The following is a 13,533-nucleotide window of genomic DNA, read 5'->3' as shown; positions in this document are numbered from 1 at the left end:
GAGAGCCGGCCACTGCACTCCAGCCTGGGCGGCAGAGCAAGACTCCGTCTCAAAAAAAAAAAAAAAAAAAAGAAATACATTTTGTAAGGCTATAGCTGCTGCAATAGATTGTGATTCTTCAGATAAATATGGGTAAAGTAAATTGAAAACTTTCTTGACAGGGTTCAGCATTAGAAATTCCACAAAGAACATTTGTGATGCATGAGAGGAGGTAAAAATATCCATCTTAACAGATGTTCAAAAGAATTCGATTCCAAAACTCATGGGTGACTAGGAGTGGTTCAAGTCTCAGTGGAGGAAGTAACTTCAAATGTGGTAAAAATAGCAAGAGAACTAGAATTAGAAGTGGAGCCCAAAGATAAGACTAAATTGCTGCAATCTCATGATAAAGCTTTAATGGATGAGGAGTTGCTTTTAATGAACAAACAAAGAACATGTTTTCCTGAGATGGACTCAACTCCTGAGTTGAAAAAAAACTGAAGAGATTTTTCACTTCCCTGGTTAGCTGTAATCTCGGGTATATTATTCTTTTTGTGTCTATTGTGAATGAAACTGCACTATTGATTTGGCTTTCAGCTTGGATGCTGTTGTTGTATAGGAATGCTACTGATTTTTGTACATCAATTTTGTATCTGGAAACTTTGCTGAATTTGTTTATTGGATCAAGGAGCTTTTGTGCAGAAAGTATGGGGTTTCCTGGGTATAAATTATGTTTTCTGCAAACAGGGTAGGCAAAGAAATCAGAGATGGAAACAAATGGAAAAACATTCCATGCTCATGGATAGGAAGAATTAATATTCTTAAAATAGCCATGCTGTCCAAAGTAATTTACAAATTAAATGTTATTTATATCAAACTGTCAATGACATTCTTCTCAGAACTTGAAAAAAACTATTTTAAAATTCATGCAGAACTTAAACAGATAGCCAAGGGAATCCTAAGCAAAAAGAACAGAGCTGGTGGCATCACATTACTCAACTCCAGACTATGCTACAAGGTTACAGTAACCAAACAGCATTGTAATGTCACAAAAACAGACATATAGACCAATGGAACAGAAAAGAGAGCCCAGAAATAATGCCACACACCTATAATCATCTAATAACTCTCAAAATTTACAAAAACAAGCAATAGGGAAAGAAATTTCTTTTCAATAAATGGTTCTGGGATAACTGGCTAGCCATCTGCAGAACATTGAAACTGGACTCCTTCCTTACACACTACACAAAAATAAACTTAAGATGAATTAAAGACTTAAATGTAAAACCTAAAGCTATGAAAACTCTGGAAGATAGCCTACAAAATACCATTATGTACCAAGGACCTGGCAAATGTTTCATGATGAAGATACCAAAAGCAGTTGCAACAAAACCAAAAACTGACAAATAGGACTTCACTAAAGAGCTTCTGCATAGTAAAAAAATCTATCAACAGAGTAAACAACTGACAGAACGGGAGAAAATATTGGCAAACTGTGCCATTGGCAAAGGTCTGATATCCAGAATCTATAATAAACTTAAACAAATTTACAAGCAAAACACAAAGAAGCCCATTATAAACTCAGCAGAGGACATGAACAGATACTTTTCAAAAGAATACGTACACAAAGTCAATAAGTCTATGAAGAAATGCTCAGCACCACTAATCATTAGAGAAATGCAAATCTCAACCACAATGAGATATCATCTCACCCCAGTTAAGATGGCTTTTATTAAAAAAAAATAATAACAGATCCTGGCAAGGTTGTGGAGAACAGGGACCATTCATACACTATTGGTGGAAATGTAAATTAGTTTAGTTATTGAGGAAAGCAGTTTGGTGACTTCTCAAAGAACTTAAAACAGAATTACCATTCAACCCGGCAATCCTGTTCTTGGGTAAACACCCAAAGTAAGATAAATCTTTCTATTATGAAAATACATGCACACATATGTTCATCACAGCACTATTCACAATAGCAAAGACATGCAATCAATCTAAACGTCTATCAACAGTAGACTGGATAAAGAAAATGTGGTATATATACACCATGGAATATTATGCAGTCATAAAAAGAATGAGATCATGTCCTTTGTAGCAACATGGATGGAGCTGGAGGTCATTATCCTAAGTGAACTAACACAGGAACAGAGAACCAAATACCACATATTCTCACTCACAAGGGGAAGCTAAACATTGAATACACAGGGACATCAAGAAGGGAATAAGAGACACCAGGGCCGACTTGAGGGTGGAGAGTTGCAGAAGAGTGAGAATAAAAAAAACTACCTATAGGTACTATGCTGATAACCTGGGTGATGAAATAATTTGTACACCAAACCCCAGGACATGCAATTCACCTCTCTAGCAAACCTGCACATGTATCCCTGAACCTAAATAAAAGTGGAAAAAAATACTGATGACACCCAAGTGTTGATAAGTATGTGGTGAAACTGAAACTTTCACACACTGCTGATAGGAATATAAATAGTGTAGATGGAAAACAGCCTGGAAGTCCCGCAAATGATTAAACAAAGAGTTGTCATGTAATGTAGCAATTCTGAGATAACTGGTATATACAGAAATCAAAATATGTTCACAAAAAAACTTGTACATGAATTTTCATAGCAACATTATTCCTAATAGTCAAAAAATGGAAACAACCTAAATTACAAATGTATCGATTAATAGATAGGTAAAAAAAATGTGGTATGTTCATACAATGTAATACATAAATAGACAACCTGAATATGCCTATATTTATTAAAGAAATTGAATCAATAACTTTCTAAAACAGAAGACACTAGGCTCATATAGGTTCATTGGTGAATTCTACCAAACATTTAAGTAAGAAATTATATGAATTCTCTACAGTATTTTTCAGCAGATTGAAGTGGAGGAAATAGAAACTCATTCTCTGAATCTAGAATTACTGTAATACTGAAACTCAACAAAGACCTTACAAGAAAAAAAGCTACAAACAAATATCTCTCATGAACATAGATGCAAAAATTCTCAACAACATATTAGCAAATCAAATTCAATGATGTATAAAAAGAATTATACACACCAACCAAGAGTAATTTATTTCACGTATGTAAGGCTGGTTTAACATTTGAAAATCAATTAATGTCATCCATCACATTAATAGGCTAAAGAGAAAATATCACATAATATTATCAATAAATACAGAAAGAGCATTTGAAAAATTTAATACCCATTCATGATAAAATTTGACAAAAGGCTCAGTAAACTAGTGGAGTGAAACTTCCTTAACTTGATAAAGAATATCTGCAAAAAACCTATAGTGAACACCACACCTAATGATGAGAAAACTAGAATCTTCCCCGCTAAAATTAAAAATAAAACAAGGATATTTCCTCTCACCACAACTTTTCAACACCTTAATAGAATTCCTAGCTAATGTAATAAGACAAGAAAAAGAAACAAAGGGTATACAGGTTGAAAAGGAAGAAACAAAACTTTTTGTTGGCAGATGACAACATCATTTGCATAGAAAATCTGAAAGAATAAACAGAAAACCTTGAACTAATAAACAATTATAGCAAGGATGCAGGATACAAGACTGTAGAATACCACATACAAAAGTCAATTGCTTTTCTATGTACCAGCAATGAACAAGTGAAATTTGAAGTTAAAACACATTTACATTAGTCCCCAAAATTGGAATACTTAGATATAAGTCTAAAAAACCACGTACTAGACCTCTTTGTGGAACACTACAAAACTGTAAATAAACAAATTAAATAAGAACTAAATACATGGAGATAAATATTATGTTGATTCACAGGAAAATTTGATGGTTTTATAAGCATCTGGCATTTTTCCTGCTTGCACTTCCTTCTCCTGCCACCATGTGAAAAAGGTCCTTGCTTCGCCTTCACCTTCCACCATGATTGTACATTTCCTGAGGACTCCCCCAACCATGTGGAACTGTGAGTCATGAAAGAGTTAAACCTCTTTTCTTTATAAATTACCCAGTTTTGGGCAGTATCTTTATAGCAGTGTGAGAACAGACTAATACATTAATTGTTAGATTCACTGCAATCTCTATCAAAACTCTGAATGTCTGCATGACCCAGCCATCCCATGACTGGGTATATATCCAAAGGATTATAAATCATGCTGCTATAAAGACACATGCACATGTATGTTTATTGTGGCACTATTCACGATAGCAAAGACTTGGAACCAACCCAAATGTCCATCAATGATAGACTGGATTAAGAAAATGTGGCACATATACACCATGGAATACTATGCAGACATGAAAAAGGATGAGTTCATGTCCTTTGTAGGGACACGGATGCAGCTGGAAACCATCATTGTCAGCAAACTATCGCAAGGACAAAAAAACCAAACACCGCATGTTCTCACTTATAGGTGGGAATTGAAGAATGGGAACACTAGGACACAGGAAAGGAAACATCACACACTGGGGCCTGTTGTGGGAACGAGGGGGAGGGATAGCACTAGAAGATATACCTAATGTAAATGATGAGTTAATGGGTGCAGCACACCAACATGGCACATGTATACATATGTAACAATCCTGCATGTTGTACACATGTACTCTAGAATTTAAAGTATTAAAAAAAAACTCTGAACGTGTTTTTCTTTGGTGAAATCAACAAGTTTGTTTTGAAATTAATGTGGAGAAGGAAACAAGCCAAAATAGGCAATACAATCTTGAAAAAGAAGTTATAGAACTTATACTTCCTAATTTTCAGACTTGCTAGAAAGCTAGAGTAATCAAACAATGTGTTAATGGCATAAGAAAAGAGACATTGATCAGTAGGATAGAATTGAGGATTCAGAAATAAATACTTAACTATAGTCAATTGATTTTCCATAAATATGCCAAGATAATTCAGTAGGAAAACAATAGTCTCTTCAACAAATTATGCTTGGATAAATGTATACTCACATATAAAAATGAATTTGGGCTCCTGTCTTGTATTGTATGGACATTCTCTCTCTCTTTCTCCCTCTCTCTCCAAAAAGATTGTAGACCTCAACACAATAAATAAAACTATGAACAGTTAGTAGAAAATACAGAAGTAAATCTTTATGAATGTGGGTTAGGCAAAATATTCTTAGATACAACAACAAAAGATATATGAAAAAGAAAGCATAGATAAATTGAACTTTATAAAAATTAAAAAGTTTTATGCATAAAAGAACACTATGAAGAAAGTGAAAGATAACTCACAGAATAGAAGATAATAGTTGCAAAAGGACTTGTAACTAGAATCTGACTATTATGCAGTAATAAGAAGACAAATTACCCAATTGAAAAATGAGCAAAGGACTTGAATAGAAGTTTCTGTAAAGAACAATATACAGGGAGGGGGGAGGGATTGCATTGGGAGTTACACCTGATGTTAATGACAAGTTGATGGGTGCTGACGAGTTGATGGGTGCAGCACACCAACATGGCACAAGTATACATATGTAACAAACCTGCACGTTGTGCACATGTACCCTAGAACTTAAAGTATAATAATAATAAAAAAAAGAAAAATATACAAATTGTGAATAAGCACTTGAAAAGATGTTCAACATTGTTAGTCATCGGGGAAATGCAAACAAAAACCACAAGAAGACACCACTTTACACATACAGGAAAGGCTTTAATCATAATAATATTAAACAGAAAATCATGTGTTGACATAGATTTGTAAAAATTAAAATCCTCATATATTGCTGGTAGGGATACAAAATTTTGCACCTTTGGTAGAAAACAGTTTGGCAGTTGCTTAAAATTTTAAACATTGAATTGCCATATGACCAAGCAATTTCACTCCTAGCTGTATACTCAAGAGAGCTGAAATATTATGCACAAACACTTGTACACAAATATTTATGGCAGCATTATTCATAATAGTCAAAAGTAAAAACAACCCACATGTCTATCAACTGGTAGATGGATAAACAAGAGCAGCAGGTGTGGAACAAAGTGGGCTGTGACTCCAGGAAGTGCAAGAGACAGGAGGTAGGTAGGGTAAAAATGATCCCACTGTGCTCAGGACTGAGATATTTCTTGGGCAAACCAGGACAAATAGTAGGCCATATGCAAAAAAAATTAGCAATTCTGAGAGACATTTAAAGGAAGGCAAAGTAGAAGAAAGTGAAGAAACACTGAGGATGTCTGTGTGCTACTATCCCCCTACTTACTGAACAAGAGGTAGGGTGCATGAAGACTCCTGCCTTGACCACAGTGGAGCCCCATGGTAAAGCCTAGGTCAAAGGAAAAGAAAAACTTTCTCAGTTAATTGCTTTTGAATATAAATTCTTTACATTCCTTCACAATCCCCTTTCCACTCTCAAGACCATGAGAGGCCATACCTACTCAGAAAGTTACCCGCCCAAAGACAGGATGACATTGAATGCCAGATGCATAGTGAGATCTGTGACTCTTACAAGGCACAGCAGGAGACACTTGCCATGGTCGCATCTTGTGCAGAGAAGCTAAATGTCTACAACTACATTTGGAAGAAATGCTTGGGACATAAATGATTCCACAGTAAATCAGGAAGCAGAACTTCATTTATTAGTAAACATTCCATGCGGGCCTTCTGTGTACCACACTTTATCAGCGACTCCAATCATTGTGCCTGCCTGAAATCCCTTGTGACAACATTTTTGCTTACAGACTCCATTGAAGGCTTGTGCTGGGTGTCCATGCTTCTTACCACTTGACACTTCCTCCCTTCCCACTCAAATAACACTGAAGTGAATATGTGAGCCAGGGTGGTTATTTGCCCCAAGACTGGTGAGTCCATGGTGTGGAGGTGAATCTTTGTGCAGTGACCTCATTCACAAACATGAGCTAGATAAACCTGATTTTCTGTTTCAGGAGTTTGAACTTGGAAGCACCAGGAGAATTAGCCAAATAACCCAGGAAAAAGTGAGGCCAGAGAGACCATGATGGGTTAAAAAAAATAAGGACACTTTGCACTAAATCCATTAAGGCCATGGAACTTTTGTTAGTCTTTTCCTACATGATTGTATAGGAATGTGGAAAAAAATTAGTTCTGAATTGGTGTTTACTCTGTCCCACTCATCTGGCTTCATGTCATCTTCAACCTTGGAAAGTTGATGTAAGAAGATGTAGGAAGAACCTCAAGTTCAGAGAAGTTATTAACTTTGTCAAAGTCACACAGAGTAAAAACTGGACTCTAATTTGTTTGGTTAAAGAAGCTGATTTTCAGTAGCATGCATTCATTGCCTTCCAGGAAAATAGAGAATAAAAGAATATTGTGGGTGAAATGGCACTTAGAAAATACTATAATTCTTTTAAGTCAATAGAACAATTTGTTTTATTCTTTTGAAGAAAACTTGAACTTCAGTAAGTCTTTCTGCTTTTCTAATTCACACTAATTGGGGAAAAGCCTGGTTATAATTATTGAAAATAGAAATGTTTTTCTATTTTTATGCAAACAAAGTTTTGTCACTTTTAACACAAAGTAGATGGATCTAGTGTAGTCAGTATCTTTGGGGGGATCTGCTTTAGTGATTGAATAGGATGGCATGCAAATGCATTAAAAAATGGTCCTGGGCCGGGCGCGGTGGCTCAAGCCTGTAATCCCAGCACTTTGGGAGGCCGAGGCGGGCGGATCACGAGGTCAGGAGATCGAGACCATCCTGGCTAACACGGTGAAACCCCGTCTCTACTAAAAAGTACAAAAAACTAGCCGGGCGACGAGGCGGGCGCCTGTAGTCCCAGCTACTCAGGAGGCTGAGGCAGGAGAATGGCGTGAACCCGGGAGGCGGAGCTTGCAGTGAGCTGAGATCCGGCCACTGAACTCCAGCCCGGGCAACAGAGCGAGACTCCGTCTCAAAAAAAAAAAAAAAAAAAAAAAAAAAAAAAAGGTCCTGCATGCGTGTAACAAACAAGCATATGAAAAAATGCTTATCATCACTAATCATTAGAGAAATGCAAATCAAATCCACAATGAGATACCATCTCATACCAGTCAGAATGGCTATTATGAAAAAATCGAAACATAACAGATGCTGGCAAGGTTGTAGACAAAAGGGAACGCTTATACACTGCTGGTGGAAATGTAAATTAGTTGAGCCACTGTGGAAAGCAGTTTGGAGATTTCTCAAAGAATTTAAAACAGAATGATCGTTCCACCCAGCAATTCAATTATTGGGTATATGCACAAAGGAAAACAAATAATTCACCGCAAAGACTCATGCACTCATTTGTTCATCACAGCACTATTCACAGTAACAAAGACGTGGAATAAACCTAGGTGCTCATTAATGGTAGGTTGGATAAAGAAAATATAGTATATATACATCATGGAATATTATGCAGCCACAAAAAAGAATATGATCACATCTTTTGCAATGTCATAGATGGGGCTAGAGGTCTTTATCCCAAGTGAATTGATGCAGGAACAGAAAACCAAATACTCTATCTTCTTATAAGTGGGAGCTAAATATCGAGTACACCTAGACACAAAGGACAATAAACACTGGGGCCTACTTGAAGGTGGAAGGTGGGAGGAGGGTGAGGATCAAAAAACTACCTACAGGGTGCTATGTCTATTACCTGAGTGACAAAATAATCTGTACACCAAACTCCAAGGTTACACAATTTTTACCATGTAACAAAACTGCACATGTACTCCCTGAATCTAAAATAAAAGTTGGAAAGAAAATAAATAAATAAATAAAATTTAAAAATGGTCATCAGTGCCTGTAACAGCTTACTTGATGAATTTACTAAGCAATACTACTAGTCCTAGGTGGTGGACATATAAATGCCCTCGTGCTGCTGTTTGGATTTCAGGGTGTAGCATTAATGGGAGTTTTCTGGCTCACAGTAAGAACATCTAATGACTTTTAAGTATTTATTGTGTGCCACATACTGTGCCAAGTATTTACATGTTTTTCTGTTCTTTTCCCCTTCATTTAATCTTCACAACAGCTTTATATGATACGGGTTACTATTTTTGCCATTTTACATATAAGAGAATTGTGGGTTGGAGAAGGTAACTGTTTCACATTCACAGAGCAATTAAGTAGCAGAGTTTTGATTTAAATTCAAGTCTGTCCAAACCCAGAACCTGTATCCTCTATGCTTAACCACCAGTTGATATTTAAAAGTAATATAAACATTTTCCAAATTTTACTGATATCTGTCGTTCCACCATTGTTTCCTAATAAGTCATTGGTTCTGTCTCCCTAAACAGAGCACATTTACCAAAGGTCTAGGAAACTGGGTCATTTGTCGATTTTCATTTATTATTATTATTATTTTGGCCCCAGTTGCTACCAACTAGTTCACTTCTTTCTCGGAGAAAATCAATAGTATCCTTGCTGATCTTGTCTTCAGTATCAACCTCTGCAATCCATTCACTTTACAGCATCCAGAGGTACTTCCAGCTGCCTAAAATCCCCCATGGGCTCCTTTTCTTTTCAGAATGAAAAATTCTAAGCATTCTTTTGTGCAAGAATCTTCATTGTCAGATTCCCTTCTGACTTAGCCAGCAGGATCCATCCTTGTTCTCTGTCTTGCACTTGACATTTTAGCAAAACCTCTTATGTTTACATGAACATCCTTCAGCACCATATACTCAAGCTATTACCTCTACCTAGAAATCCATCTCCCCACATCCCCAAATTCTTACAAATTCTAAAGACAGCTGAACTGTCAGGTTTTTTTGTTTTTGTTTTTGTTTTTGTTTTTACCTCATTGACTCTATTAAATATACCTCTTCTCTACTGATTTATTAACTTGTGCTATACAATCCTAGTCCTTCTTATGAGTAGGACAATTTTGTCTTTGCTCACTTATCTCTCCCATTGTAGGTTGCGTTATTTATTTATTTTTATCAACAATGTTCAACTCACTGCTTGGCACAGAGAAAGCTCTTAGTTTTGCCCAACTGGTGTCGAACTGGACAAAAAAAGGTGCTGGCCACAGCATTTCACCATATACAGTACACAGATTTTTTTTCTTTTTTTTGAGTACTCAAAGATTTTTTTTTTTTTTTTTTTTTTTTTTTTTTTTTTTTTTTTTTGGTGAACAAGCTTCTCTTTGCATTTATTAGCAGTACATGCACAACAAAACCCAAATGTGAATTTGACTTAACAGAAAAAAATGTATCCTTCATTCTTGTCCCTAAAATAATACTAATTTTAGTTGGATCAACTGTGTAATTCTCAATTAAGATATGTTAAGTCAGATTAATCATGTAAATAATTAGCAGAAGAATAAAAGAAAAAGTCATTGTTTTTAAAAACTCTGCAATAAATTGATATATTTAAGCCACTTTGCTTCTCAATAGTATATCATGTCCAATTCTTAAAAACAAACCTGTGGGGGCTGGGTGTGGTGGCTCACACCTGTAATCCCAGCACTTTGGATCACTTGAGATCAGGAGTTCGAGACCAGCCTGGCCAACACGGCAAAACGCTGTCTCTACTCAAAATATAAAAATTAGCCAGACATGGTAGTGCATGTCCGTAGTCCCAGTCACTCAGGAGGCTGAGGCAGGAGAATTGTCTGAACCCAGGAGGCAAAGGTTGCAGTGAGCGGAGATCACGTCACTACACTCCAACCTGGGCAACAGGCGAGAATCCGTCTCAAAAAACCCAAAAGCAAACAAACCTGTGGATCAGATCTTACCTACCTTGAATTTTCATTGGTAGGTAAAAAGTACACAGATTTTTGAGAGATGGCTTTCCATGTTTCTATATAGCTAGTATCTGTTTTTGTTCCACACTATTGTTTCAAGAATTTCTTGAAGACATTGGTCATGTCTCCCTAAGGCAAAGTACCGGTCTGTTTCCTTATCAGCAAAATAAGGGGATGTTTGCTAGCAGTCCCTCATAAGACTGCGGCTTCCCAAGGTAAGGGTTCCACAGCAGTGATGCAAACCTACTCTGTGCAGCATTCACTTGGTTCCATTCAAATCAGCTCCTTGAAACTTGGGGAGCAAGGAGAACTGATGCAAACGTGAAGCTTGTGCTGCCTGCTGTGCTGTGAGCAGTGAAGTTCTTTATCTCTTACCCAGGAGTCTCGTGTTTTCAGCCAATATCTAGGAAACTGTGGTAGGCTCAGTTGTTGGCTTTCAAGCAGGGTAAAATCTCAGATGCTTCACAGTTCTTGACAGGGTTGGCCCATGATGTGCCAAATAGAAAAATAACTCCCCTCTAGAGCCACAGACATTTAAGAGCTGCCAGGATATTATTCCAACTCCTTCACTTTTTATAGAGAGCCAGATAAATGAAGGAATTTTTCCAAGGCTACACAGTTTATTAATTTCTGTGTGGAAGTCATACATACAGTGTCATGAAAAGAGAATGAATTCTGGAATCATTTCAGGTTACAATATTGTTGCTTAACAGCTTCAGCTATTTATTCAACCTCTCAGAGCCATGGCTTACTTATGTATAAAATGAAGTTAATAGATTATGTCATAGGGTAGTTAGGAGAATAGAATCAAATGGGATAATGTAGGAAGCCACCAATGGGATGCACAGAACAAGCTAGGGGCTTAAGTCTCCTTTCCTTCCTTTGCAACAAGATTAAAACTCCATTCTGCTGAGGCCATCTGAGATTTCTGGCCCTTCTTTCCTGTTGAGGCTTGAAGAGTTAGCACGCCTCCTTTTACACTGATTCCAGGTCTATCTACTCTCATTTCACTCATTCCTCAGGAGTACCAGCAGCAGGGACACTGTCCAGCACACATCACAGGGGCAGGAGGTGTTGCCTGAAATAGACTCTGTGAGAGGAGACCAATATTTCTCCCTGCAAATGGTCCAGGTGAGACTGACTTCTGACTGAGTCTGTTTCCCTCAACTTTTAAGATTCTGAGTCATTTAATTTCTCTATGTCCTTTGATGGAATTGGGTTTAAAGAAATTAATTCAAAGGCTGGGCGCGGTGGCTCAAGCCTGTAATCCCAGCACTTTGGGAGGCCGAGACGGGCGGATCACGAGGTCAGGAGATCGAGACCAACCTGGTCTACACGGTGAAACCCCGTCTCTACTAAAAAATACAAAAAACTAGCCGGGCGAGGTGGCGGGCGCCTGTAGTCCCAGCTACTCGGGAGGCTGAGGCAGGAGAATGGCGTGAACCCGGAAGGCGGAGCTTGCAGTGAGCTGAGATCCGGCCACTGCACTCCAGCCTGGGCGACAGAGCGAGACTCCGTCTCAAAAAAAAAAAAAAAAAAAAAAAAAATTAATTCACCTAATAGGGGTGTTAAATATGTTATGAACTTTGATAATTCACAGTTTTTCATTGGCTAAAACCCAGTGTGAGTGGGGTTCACACAGTTCCAAATATGCCTTTTCATTATACTTTTCTTTCTGCCTGCTCTGAATAAAAGGGTGATTCTTGTCAGCTCTGAGGCATGTCCTGCCATTTTTGCCTAGCAAGAAATGTGGACTCAACAAATTTTGAAAGTAGTTTCGTTTTCATAATGGTGAAGTTCATTATCAGTGTTCAAAATTAGAAAGAGGTGGGTACATATCACTATGGTTCCCTTAAGTCTCATAGTCTTAATAAAAGCCATGACTCCCCCAAACTTCCAGACTGGGTTTACCCCTTAGAAGGTACAACTTTTGTTGAAATTCCTGCTGAAATTCTGGAAACAAACGCCCGGACTAAAAATAGACCTTTCCGTGAAGGATTGTGGAGTTTCTTCTTTCTGCTTTAGAAGGAATAATGACAAAAAGATGAAGCTCAACCAGTTGTCCATTTATTACCTTTTAAGTAGCAAGTCCAAGTAGCAAGTGCCCTTAACTGGCAAAAACATTTTAAGCTGGTCCAAAGGCCAACATGGGTTAATTGAGAAAACCTGTGGTCCATGCCCTGTATAAGACACTAGAAGTGAAAATGAGAAGTTTGAAACTCAATTCTTCCCAAACAGAAGCTTACAGCCAAGGTAATAATAACACAAAATGGACATAATCAGTCACTTAACACTATATAGGAGGCTTTGCTGCTTGCCAATGATTTGCTCAGATTCTCCTCTAAAGATAATCTGAAGAGGCGGGGGCATTTCCTGTGACTGGGGTGTTTAGGAAGGGCTTCAAAGAAGAAGTAGTGCAGAGAATATGTTTTTCTAATTAAAGACAAAAACTATACACTGTTTTTAACAGCTTTATTGTGGTTTAATAGCTATACAAAAAACTGCATATGTTTAATGTATACAATTTAATGAGTTTGAACATATCCATGATACCATCATTATAATCAAGGTCATAAACATATCCATCATCCCTAAAAGTTTCCTTGTGTCTCTTTATTTTGTTTTTTTTTGTAGTAAGAACACTTAATATGAGATCTCCCCTCTTAACAAATTTTAAGTGCACAATACCGTGCTTTTAACTATAGGTATTATGTTGTGTGGAAGATCTCTAGCACTTATTCACCTTGCATAACTGAAACTTTATACACATTTAACAGCTCCCCATTTCTCCTTTGTCCTCTCTGGAAACCATCATTCCATTCTCTACTTCTATGAGTTTGACTTTATATCAGCAGAATCAGGCAGTTTTTGTCATG

The sequence above is a fragment of the Rhinopithecus roxellana genome, chromosome 17, assembly GCF_007565055.1.
Source record: "Rhinopithecus roxellana isolate Shanxi Qingling chromosome 17, ASM756505v1, whole genome shotgun sequence".
NCBI lineage: Eukaryota > Metazoa > Chordata > Mammalia > Primates > Cercopithecidae > Rhinopithecus > Rhinopithecus roxellana.
This window is presented reverse-complemented; position numbering follows the sequence as displayed.